Genomic DNA, 12,529 nt, shown 5'->3' with positions numbered 1-12,529 from the left:
GCAACCAAGGTACATGCCCTTGACCGGAATCGAACCCCGGACCCTTCAGTCCGCAGGCCGATGCTCTATTCCCTGAGCCACACCGGTCAGGGCAGTCACTGTTGCTTCTTGCTTTCTATTAAGTTTCAGGGTATCGTCATAGTTGGAGAAAACCAGACATTGTTCCGGCCTAATGAATCCTTCATATGCCACCTACTACGATGAAAATCCTTGATTCTGCATAATCGTGCCCTAACATTTAAAAGCCTCCTGGGTCCTGACCGGTGTGGCTCAGTGGATAGAGCGTCGGCCTGCGGACTGAAGGGTTCCGGGTTCGATTCCGGTCAAGGGCAGGTACCTTGGTTGCAGGCACATCCCCAGTGGGGGGTGTGCAGGAGGCAGCTGGTGGATGTTTCTCTCTCATCGATGTTTCTAACTCTCTATCCCTCTCCCTTCCTCTCTGTAAAAAGGCAATAAAATGTATTTTAAAAATGAAAATATAAAAAACAAAGGAATTTGCACCTTTTCTCTTTAATTGTGAGAACGTCTGCCTCCCTCCGGCAGCCTCACCCCGTTAGCTCAGCGGGAGAAACCGCGTCTGGCCCACGGGGCTTCCCCACGCGGACTGGCATCACCTCCTGTTCGCCACCCACACGGGCAGGAGCCCACACACCTTGCACAGGACAGCCCGTCCCTTGGTGTAGCAACTTCCGTCTTATTCAGGGAGAAGAATTAAGTCGTTGTTTCTTTTAACTTTAGGGTCACAGAGCAGCAATGATGAGCTTCACTTTGAGATTTCTTCAGTGAAATCATATCCTCCATGACCTGCGGAGAACAAGAAGGTTCTCTCATATTTTCTTGCTTTTTAAAAAAATATATATTTCATTTTTTAAAAATTATTATTATTTTTTTTACAGAGGAAGGGAGAGAGTTAGAAACATCGATGAGAGAGAAACATCTGTCAGTTGCCTACTGCACACCCCCTACTGGGGATGTGCCCGCAACCAAGGTACCTGCCCTTGACCGGAATCGAACCCGGGACCCTTCAGTCCGCAGGCCGACGCTCTATCCACTGAGCCACACCAGTTAGGGCTCTTTTTTTAAAAAATATATTTTTTTATTGATCTCAGAGAGGAAGGGAGAAGTAGAGAGAGAGAAAGAAACATCAATGAGGAGAGAGAATCATGGATCGGCTGCCTCGTGCACACCCCCTGCTGGGGATTGAGCCCATAACCCGTGCATGTGCCCTTGACTGGAATCAACCAGGGACTCTTCAGTCCGAAGCCTGAGGCTCTGTCCACTGAGCCAAACCAGCCAGTGAGGGCTGGTGAGGGCTGAGTGCAGGGCAAGTGCCTCCCAGCCAGGGGCCCCGCCCCGCACCCCCTCCCGTCTGCAGAGTGGAAGTGCAGACAGGAAACCTGGGTCTGGGAGCTGGACTCACCTGGGTTTAAATCCGAGACCCAGATGTGTGATTTTTATTTGTCATCTTTTTTTTTTTAATTTATTGATTTTTTACAAAGAGAAAGGGAGAGGGATAGAGAGTTAGACACATCCATGAGAGAGAAACATCGATCAGCTGCCTCCTGCACACCCCCTACTGGGGATCGAGCCTGCAACCAAGGTACATGCCCTTGACTGGAATTGAACCCGGGACTATAGATTGATATCAGAGAGAAAGAGAGTTAGAAACATCAATGATGAGAGAGATGAGCTGCCTCCTGCACGCCCCACCCTGGGGATTGAACCCACAACCCAGGCATGTGCCCTTGACCGGAATCAAACCCGGGACCCTTCAGTCTGCAGGCCACTGCGCTATCCACTGAGCCACACCGGCCAGGGCCAGGATGAGATTTTAAACAAGTGTCCCCAGGTAATTCTTACAAGACACGTTTAAGAACAAGCAGAAGAGGCCTGCCATAGACCTTCACGGCTTCTCTACCATGGGTGGGGAATGTGGGGAATGTTGGGCCCAAGAAATCATTCGGTCTGGCCCTGCCAAGGCATTAGGGTGAGTTAATTAAATGTTTGACCAAACAGAGCAGGCTAATTTTCAAGCTGATGATTTTGCATGGCCCTCAAATCCTACCTAATAATAGACAAATATGCAAATTGACCGTACCTTCGCTATGCCCACGATTGGCCAGGAGGCGCGGGGGGGCGGGACTTGGGGTGGCCCGGGTGGCTGATTGGGCCGGCGGGACGCTGAGCTCACGTTGCCAGCGGCGACTGGAGCTCAGCGTCTGCGCCATGACTGTGCTGCGGCACAGAAGGGGCCTCTGGGGCAGCGAGCTCACGTCCCACCGCGGACCATCAAAAGCGGGGGAGCTGGGTGCCTGTCCGCTCAGGCACCAGGCCTTTCAGAAGCTTTCGCTGCGCCGGAGGCTTCTGAAAGGCCTGGTGCACCAGCGGACAGGCACCCAGCTCCCCCGTGATCGAAAGCGAAAGCGTGTAGGGGACCCTACACGTGCATGATTCAATCATGCACTGGGCCTCTAGTCTATATATATATAAAAGCCCAGCGACCAAATGGCGGAACAACCAGAAGGACCAGTTGACCAGTCGCTATGACACGCACTGACCACCAGTCAATGCAGGAGCCGCCCCCTCGTGATCCGTGCGCTCCCACAGCGGGAGCAGCCGCTCCGAGGGCGGGCCCACAGCTGCTCAGCTGACCGAGATGAGTGGCATTCCCACAGTGGGTCGGTCCCTACAGGCCACGCCCCCACCAGTGCACGAATCCGTGCACTGGGCCTCTAGTAATGTTATAAATACCCAAATGGCCCTGGGCAGAAAAGAGATTCCCACCCCTGCAACTGATCGGCCTTGAGGGCTAATCCTCCCCCCGGGGGTTAGGGTTCAGGGTGTTTGAAAAGAAGAGCAGGACAAGTTTGGGGAAAGCAGAATGGCATCTTGTGTGATTTAGGTTTTCCACCCAAGAGAGGGGAAGATTTTAGTGTGGATACGTGCTGCGAAGAGGGACGCCACCAGGGGGCAGCACAGAGCTGACAAATTATACGTGTTTGGGGATATTTTTGATTTCTCATGACCACATAAAATGGTTGCACTTACATTTTTTTTTTATAAACTCAGATTACAAAAAAAAAAAAAAAAGCACTTGAAAGGCACATGTTAGCATCTACTTTCCAGTCTTAGGGTTCTTATAGACAGCGATCATAGAAAAAAGTTCCCTGATGAACAGAAACAGATCCAGAGACAGAGAAGCATCGATCAGACCATCAAACCTCAGAGGGCAGGCAGGGGAGGGTGGGGGTCAGGGGGAGAGATCAACCAAAGGACTTGTATGCATGCATATGAGCCTAACCAATGGACACAGACACTGGGGGGGGGGGTGAGGGCATGAGTGGGGGGAATGGAGGGTCAATTTGGGGGATAAGAACACATATGTAATACCTTAATCAATAAAGAAAAAAAAGTTCCCTTAAAATAGGTAGCATTGCACCTGAATCAAAAAAATTGATTCCAGGGAAACAGAAGTGGCGTTCCAAATTCTCTGTCCGCAACTTTTGAAATACGTGTCCCACTCTTTTTTTTAAAAAAATATTTTTGTTATTGATTTCTTAGAGGAAGGGAGAGGAAGAGAGAGGCAGAAGCATCAACGACGAGAGGAAATCATGGATTGGCTGCCTCCTGCACGTTGGACTGAGCCCGCAACCCAGGCCTGTGCCCTTGACCGGAATCGAACCTGGGACCCTTCCGTCCGCAGGCCGACGCTCTATCCACTGAGCCACACCGGCCAGGGCTTGTCCCACTCTTTTAACCAGCATTGTAGCTGGCGCTTGTCCATGGTTTTGATCAAATCCTCAGTGTTCTACGAGGTGGACAATTTGGGCAAGCGATGCCCAAGCTATTTTTTTTTTTAAACAATTTTTCGAGTGTGGTTGAAATGTTGCCACCACCTGTCAGAAACCTGTACCTCCTTCCCCGGCACCATCTGTCCTCCCCAGTTGTCCTGGCCCACCGCCACTTTTTCCAGTCCACATTTCTTTCTTTCTTTTTTTAAATATATATTTTTACTGATTTCAGAGAGGGAGAGGGAGAGAGAGAGTTAGAAACCGCAATGATGAGAGAGAACCGTAGATCGGCTGCCTCCTGCACGCCCCTCACTGGGGATCGAGCCTCCAACCCGGGCATGTGCCCTGACGGGGACTCGAACCCTGACCTCCTGGTTCATAGGTCAACGCTCAACCACGGAGCCACGCCCGCGGGGCCGGTACACGTTTCTTGCAGAAATCTAGAAGAAAATCCCTCTGGCAACCCAGGTAGCTTCTACAAATATCACCACCAAGGGGTTTTTATCCCCCTTTGAAATGCCACCATTGGATTTGGGTGTGAAACATTGACATGTGGGGAGGAGGGGGGCTTATTTCTCAGCTCCGCACAGTTAGATGCCCCACAATGAGAGGTGCAGACAGGTATTCCTGTGTCTAAGGAAGGTGTGACCCAAGCCTCAGTTTTGAAAGCGTCCTACTCCACAGTTTGTTTTTTAAAAAATATATTTTATTGATTTTTTACAGAGGAAGGGAGAGGGATAGTTAGAAGCATCGATGAGAGAGAAACATCCATCAGCTGCCTCCTGCACGCCCCCTACTGGGGATGTGCCTGCAACCAAGGTACATGCCCCTGACGGGAATCGAACCCGGGACCCTTCAGTCCGCAGGCCCACGCTCTTTCCACTGAGCCAAACCGGTCAGGGCCTCCACAGTTTCTTTTACCTGGAAAAGCTGAAGGAGGCCAGGAAGGCAGATATTCCTGGGAGGCCAAATGGACCGACCAAACAAACAAACAAACAGACCCCCGAATAAAACAACAGCCCCCCAACAATCCAAACGCTGCTTTAGAGGAGGCGGGAGAACGCGACAGGGTTCCACTCTTTTCAACGAAAAAACGCCAGGAGCCCAGGGGACAGTGGCCATGATTTTAGGGTGACTTAACGGAGACTGCGCATCACCAAAAGCTGCCCCGAGCCCTGGCCGGTGTGGCTCAGTGGGTAGAGCGCCGGCCTGCGGACTGAAGGGTCCCGGGTTCGATTCCGGTCAAGGGCATGTACCTTGGTTGCGGGCACATCCCCAGTGGGGGGCGTGCAGGAGGCAGCTGATGGATGTTTCTCTCTCATCATGGATGTCTCCCTCTCCCTTCCTCTCTGAAATCAATAAAAGGAAAAAAAAGCTGCCATGAATCCGAGGCTGCCCCCGCGGCACCTGCCACCTGCGGACACGGGGAATCTGTGCACAGATGCGCGGGGGTCCCCGCCCCGCGCCGCCGGGACCCCCTCCTGCGCATCACGCAGCGGCACCCACGCTGCATGGAGGTCTGGGGCGGGGCGGGGGTGGGGGCCCTCAGTGGACACAATGTCTCCACCGGCTCCTGGCGGGTGGGCGGCCCGGAGAGGAAGCGCGGAGACAGTGTCCCCCGCCCCCCAGGGACTGACAGGTACCCGCACCCGGGCCACGGGGGGCGCGTGCGCCTCGGGACGCACCTGTGGCCGCCCGGCCCTCCTGCCCCTCGGACTGCGGCTCCCGACCCTCCGGCGCCCGCACGCGGCCCCGCCCCGCGCCCCCTCACCCGCGCCCGCAGCCGGCGCTCCGGGAGTCCGCGCGAGGCTCTGGACTGGAGGGGGGCGTGCGCGTGCGCGGGGGCGGCGGCGGGGGGCGTGCGCGTGCGCGTGCGCGGGGGGCGCCGAGGCCGGGGGTGGGGTGGGCGCTGCGTGCGCGCGGGGGGCGGCACACGGGGGGAGTGCGGAGGCCGCGCGGCCAGCGCGCAGGCGCCACGGCGCAGGCGCGGGCCCCGGAGAGCGGGCGGGCGGCGCGAGGCGTGAGGAGAGCCCGGCGCGCGAGCGGTGGCGGCCGCCGCTGCAGAGGCGCGCGACGCGGAGCCCGCAGGTACGTGTCCCCGCAGCTGGCGGGTCGGCAGCCTCCTCACGCGGGGCCGGGGGGCCGGGCCGCCTCCTCACGCGGGGCCGGGGGGCCGGGCCGCCTCCTCACGCGGGACCGGGGGGCCAGGCCGCCTCTTCACGCGGGGCCGGGGGGCCGGGCCGCCTCCTCACGCGGGACCAGGGGGCCGGGCCGCCTCCTCACGCGGGGCTGGGAGTTGGGGACCGGGGGGCCGGGCCGCCTCCTCACGCGGGGCCGGGGGTTGGGGACCGGGGGGCCGGGGAACCGGGGGCCGGGCTGGCCGCTGACCTTCACCCCGGGGCCGGTGCGTGTGCCTGGAGGCAGCGGGGACCCGCCGGTCGCCCCGCGTCCCCGTCCGTGTCTGCAGCCGCCGGGTCGGTCCGGCCGCGGTGCCTGGCGCGTCCCCGCCTCCCGGGCACCTCGCGTGTCGCCGCAGCCCGAGGCCGGGGGACCGGCTGCGGGGCCGGAGCTCCGCTCGTTGCGGTGTCGCCACCTGTTGGCAGCCGGACCCCGGGAGCCCGGGAGCCCGGGAGCCCGGGGGCCGCCCCCGTCCGCTCGGCTGTGCTTTGGTCTCCCCGGAGCCCGTGGGTTCCGTGGCGGGCGCACGGGTTTGCCCTCGGGTGGAGGTGCCGTGCCCCCCGCTCCTCCTCCCTCCGCGCCGCGGGGTTTGTCACTGTTTCCCCCCAAACACTCTGGCGGCGGCGAAGTGGGGCGCAGCTGGGACGCGGCCACCCGGGTGCAGGCTGCGGCCCCGGGACCCCCCCCCCCCCCCAAACAGTCCCGGCGCCGCGGCGCATCCAGAGGGGACACCTTTCTATTTTAATTTTTTCCCCAAGGCTACATTTCTTTTTTAAAAATAATTTATTTCAGAGAAGAAGGGAGAGGGAGAGAGAAGCATCCATGGTGAGAGAGGATCATGGACCGGCTGCCTACTGCACGCCCCCTGCTGGGCATCGAGCCCGCAACCCGGGCCTGTGCCCTGACCTCCGGGTCATAGGTCACGCTCAACCACTGGGTCAAGGACACATTTAGTTTTCCCTTTTTTTCTTGTTTCTTTTATAATTCTTTATTGTTGAAATATTACCTAAGTCCCCTTCCTCCTTCCCCATTAATCCCCTGCCCCCCCAGGCAGTCACCCCCTTATGGTCTGTGCCCGTGGGCATGCATATACGCACACAGGGTCTCCCTCCGTCACCCCCTATGGTCTGTGCCCGTGGGCATGCATATATGCACACAGGTCTCCCTCCGTCACCCCCTATGGTCTGTGCCCGTGGGCATGCATATATGCACACAGGTCTCCCTCCGTCACCCCCTATGGTCTGTGCCCGTGGGCATGCATATATGCACACAGGTCTCCCTCCGTCACCCCCTATGGTCTGTGCCCGTGGGTGTGCATATATGCACACAGGTCTCCCTCCGTCACCCCCCCTATGGTCTGTGCCGGTGGGCGTGCATATATGCACACAGGTCTCCCTCCGTCACCCCCTATGGTCTGTGCCCGTGGGCATGCATATATGCACACAGGTCTCCCTCCGTCACCCCCCCTATGGTCTGTGCCCGTGGGCGTGCATATATGCACACAGGTCTCCCTCCGTCACACCCTATGGTCTGTGGTCTGTGCCCGTGGGCGTGCATATATGCACACAGCTCTCTGTCACCCCCTATGGTCTGTGGTCTGTGCCCGTGGGCATGCATATATGCACACAGGTCTCCCTCCGTCACCCCCTATGGTCTGTGCCCGTGGGCGTGCATATATGCACACAGGTCTCCCTCCGTCACCCCTATGGTCTGTGCCCGTGGGCGTGCATATATGCACACAGGTCTCCCTCCGTCACCCCTATGGTCTGTGCCCGTGGGCATGCATATATGCACACAGGTCTCCCTCCGTCACCCCCTATGGTCTGTGCCCGTGGGCGTGCATATATGCACACAGGTCTCCCTCCGTCACCCCTATGGTCTGTGGTCTGTGCCCGTGGGCGTGCATATATGCACACAGGGTCTCCCTCCGTCACCCCCTATGGTCTGTGGTCTGTGCCCGTGGGCATGCATATATGCACACAGGTCTCCCTCCGTCACCCCTATGGTCTGTGGTCTGTGCCCATGGGCATGCATATATGCACACAGGGTCTCCCTCCATCACCCCTATGGTCTGTGGTCTGTGCCCGTGGGCATGCATATATGCACACAGGGTCTCCCTCCATCATGCCCGTGGGCGTGCATATATGCACACAGGTCTCCTTCCATCACCCCCCTATGGTCTGTGCCCGTGGGCATGCATATATGCACACAGGTCTCCCTCCGTCACCCCCTATGGTCTGTCGTCTGTGCCCGTGGGCATGCATATATGCACACAGGTCTCCCTCCGTCACCCCCTATGGTCTGTGCCCGTGGGCGTGCATATATGCACACAGGTCTCCCTCCGTCACCCCCTATGGTCTGTGGTCTGTGCCCGTGGGCGTGCATATATGCACAGAGGTCTCCCTCCGTCACCCCGTATGGTCTGTCGTCTGTGCCCGTGGGCATGCATATATGCACACAGGTCTCCCTCCGTCACCCCCTATGGTCTGTGCCCGTGGGCATGCATATATGCACACAGGTCTCCCTCCGTCACCCCTATGGTCTGTGGTCTGTGCCCGTGGGCATGCATATATGCACACAGGTCTCCCTCCGTCACCCCCTATGGTCTGTGGTCTGTGCCCGTGGGCATGCATATATGCACACAGGTCTCCCTCCGTCACCCCCTATGGTCTGTGCCCGTGGGCATGCATATATGCACACAGGTCTCCCTCCGTCACCCCTATGGTCTGTGGTCTGTGCCCGTGGGCATGCATATATGCACACAGGTCTCCCTCCGTCACCCCTATGGTCTGTGGTCTGTGCCCGTGGGCATGCATATATGCACACAGGTCTCCCTCCGTCACCCCTATGGTCTGTGGTCTGTGCCCGTGGGCATGCATATATGCACACAGGTCTCCCTCCGTCACCCCATATGGTCTGTGGTCTGTGCCCATGGGAGTGCATATATGCACACAGGGTCCCCCGCCTTCCCTCTGAGGTTCCATGTCTCTGGATCCGTTCCGTTCATCCGTCTGTTTTGTTACTTAGACTCCACGTAGGAGTGCGATCATGGGATACGTGTCTTTCTCTGACTGGCTTACGTCAGTCCCTCAGCACGGTGCTCTCAGGTCCCTCCATGCCACGTTTTCTTAGATGCGTGTGCGTGCCGTGCTGCACGCTCTCATGTCATCCCTGCGACCCGCCTGTGATCTCCAGGAGGGAGCTGAGACGTAGAAAGGTTAGGGAACCTGCCCAAGGTCACGGTCAGGGACAGGAGGAGGATGCAGACTCAGTGCATTGGGTGGCTGGGGTGTTGGGGCGGGGGCCTCGGGTGACGCCTTTAACCCCTTCACCCCGGTGCTGCTGTCCATCCACACCCTCATTAAGATCGAGCTTATGCATGAGCACACCGTCTCGGATTTTCCATTTCGTAGATTCCACACCGACCTTTGTGGCTTCCTGCGAAGAAAAACTGTTGTTGTACAGTGGGTCCATGTGGAATTTTTGAGGCGGCACTGAGCCTATAAAAAAAAAAAAATGTGCCCTAGCCAGTTTAGCTCAGTGGATAGAGTGTCGACCTGCGGACTGAAGGATCCCGGGTTCGATTCCGGTCAAGGGCATATGCAATGGTTGCAGGCTCGATCCCCCGTGGGGGGGCGTGCAGGAGGCAGCCGATCAATGATTCTCTCTCATCGTTGATGTTTCCATCTCTCTTCCTCTCCCTTCCTCTCTGACATCAATAAAAAATATATTAGAAAAAAATGGGGTCCAGAATGCTTCCGTTTGACTCTCCCAAACAAGCAGTTTAAGTTGAAAAAGCGGCCTTAGCAGGTTTGGCTCAGCTGATAGAGCGTTGGCCTGCGACAGAAAGGTCCCGGGTGCGATTGGGACATGGACTTCGGTTGCAGGCTCCATCCTGGGTCCTGGTCGGGTGTGTGTGGAAGACAACCAATCCGTGTGTCTCTCCCACATTGATGTTTCTCTCTGAGTCTCTCCCCTTCCCTTCCGCTCTCTACAAATGAATGGAAAGCCCGGCCGGCGTGGCTCAGTGGTTGAGCATTGACCTAGGAACCAGGAAGTCAGGGTTCGATTCCTGGTTAGGGCACATGCCCGGGTTGTGGGCTCGATCCCCAATGTGGGGCGTGCAGGAGGCAGCCGATCCATGATTCTCTCTCACCATTGATGTTTCTCTCTCTCTCTTCCTCTCTGAGATCAATAAAAATATGTTTTTAAGAAAATGAATGGAAACATATCCTTGGGTGAGTATTAAAAACAAAAAGTTCAAAAAGTAGTTCCCCTTCAGGTTTAAATCTGTAAATTGAATACACACCAGGTAGAGCCATTCGCTTGTTTTTCGTTACCAAACCCTCCTCCGGCCTTTGGGTCCCGCCCTGCACGCCGTCTTCTGGTCTCACTGGCCATCCTAGGACCAACGTTGCTATCGTAGGAATTCATGGAATTCCGTGGACCCTCATCTGGCCTCTCCATACTTACAGTGGTTATTCATGAGACAGTCTTGGAATGTCTGCATTCAACTATGGATGTATAGTTCATTTTTTTTTTTTTTACAAATGCATTATTATAATGCAGGTATTGGCTTTTTAAAAATATATTTTTATTGATTTCAGAGGGAAGGGAGAGGGAGACAGACACATCAGTGATGAAAAAAATCATTTATCATCTGCCTCCTGCATGCTGCCCCCCCCCCCCCCGCCCGGGGATTAAGCCACAACTTGGGCATGTGCCCTGACTGGGAATTGAACTGTGACCTCCTGGTTCATAGGTCAACGCTTAACCACTGAGCCACGCCAGCCAAGGCCAGGTGTTGGATTTTGCTACACTTTCCTAGCAGTTCTCATAGACGTAGAGATGGCAATGGCAAATTTAACCAATGGAGCTACATCCTGTCATGCTCAGCTTCCATATTTGAGATGGAGGTGAGAAAGGTGTACGGATCATGTATTTGAAAATTACCTTCCATGGAAGTTACAGCTTTCGGTGATGAACTGGTGAATGCTCTGAGGTAGGGAATATGAGACTCGTAAATCCCGTAAGCTCTGTGTTCTAACGTGGGCGATATGACTGGTTTTAGACCCTCATGACGTTCCTTTTCCTCACGCTGTTCTGTTGACAGGACAGCGATCTGTACGGCTGGCTTAGCCTCCGGGAAAACACGTGGTTTTGGAAGAGCATGGTCCCCAGTGCTTAGGGGAATGCGGGAGTCTTTCTGCCCCAGGGGTTTCCGGTCTGTGATCAGAATAACTCCAGTGGAGTCCTCATGTCTCGGGGAAGAAGCAGACGCCAAGAGGGGTGCTGCTTGATGTGTGGGGAGGAAGTGGGGCTGTCCATGGGGGCATGGCTGTCTTTTCCCGTCAGAATCTCATAATTAGAAAGCACCCACGGCCCCACCTGGTGTGGCTCAGTGGATAGAGTGTCGGCCTGCAGACGGAAGGTTCTGGATTCGATTCATGCTTGGATTGTGGGCTCGATCCCCAGTGTGGGCGTGCAGGAGGCAGCCAATCAACGATTCTCTCTCGTCATTGATGCTTCTTTCTCTCTTCCCTTCCTCTCTGAAATCAATACACACACACACACACACACACGCACGCGCACACACGCACACACACACACACACACACACACACACACACACTGGTGGCCCGGTGCACAAAATTCATGCATGGGTTGGGGAGGGTGTCCCTCAGCCCGGCCTGCGCCCTCTCCAATCTGGGACCCCTAAACCGGCAGTCAGACATCCCTCTGGCAATCCAGGACCGCTGGCTCCTCACCGCTCACCTGCCTGCCTGCCTGATCGCCCCTAACCACTCTGCCTGCCAGCCTGCTCGCCCCCAACTGCCCTCCCCTCCTGGCCTGACCGCCCCTAACCACCTCTGCCTCAGCCCTGCCACCATGGCTGTGTCCAGAAGGACGTCCGGAAGGTCTCCCGGTCTAATTAGCATACTACCCTTTTATTAGTGTGTGTGTGTGTGTGTATGGCACCAGGAAGTAGACTAGCCTACACTCTCCCATTCAAGCAGCGTTTTATTTAATGCAGAGCTGTGCACCCTTTTTGGTGCAGTGGTCAATTCGAGGAACGTAACATGTTTCTGAACTACATTATTCCTCTTTTCTTGAAACATATTTAAACGGGAAAAGCCACAGGGAAACTACAGATGCTTAAGCATTACTTTTTAATTCCCCTCACCAAGTGTTCTTTGTTTTTTGTGGCGGTAGGGGGAGAAACTAAGCGTTTTCCCGGCCATATGCCCACCATACATCGCGCGGGAGCCGCCACCTTGTCTTTCCTCGCCTGACCTTGTCAGCCATTGAGTTGTGACGTTTTCCCTCCTCCTCGATTTAGTATTCTTAAGGTGGGATTTTCTCTTCTTCTCAGTCTCAACAGTCTTGACTCACAGAGGAGGTTCACAGTCAGCTTACATGGAAGACTTGCTTTTCTTTTTTTTAAAATATATTTTATTGATTTTTTTACAGAGAGGAAGGGAGAGGGATGGAGAGTTAGAAACATTGATGAGAGAGAAACATCCATCAGTTGCCTCCTGCACACCCCCCACTGGGGATGT

The sequence above is a fragment of the Eptesicus fuscus genome, chromosome 25 (genome assembly GCF_027574615.1).
Source record: "Eptesicus fuscus isolate TK198812 chromosome 25, DD_ASM_mEF_20220401, whole genome shotgun sequence".
NCBI lineage: Eukaryota > Metazoa > Chordata > Mammalia > Chiroptera > Vespertilionidae > Eptesicus > Eptesicus fuscus.
The sequence above is the reverse complement of the archived record's forward strand: the minus strand, read 5'-3'. Positions refer to the sequence as shown.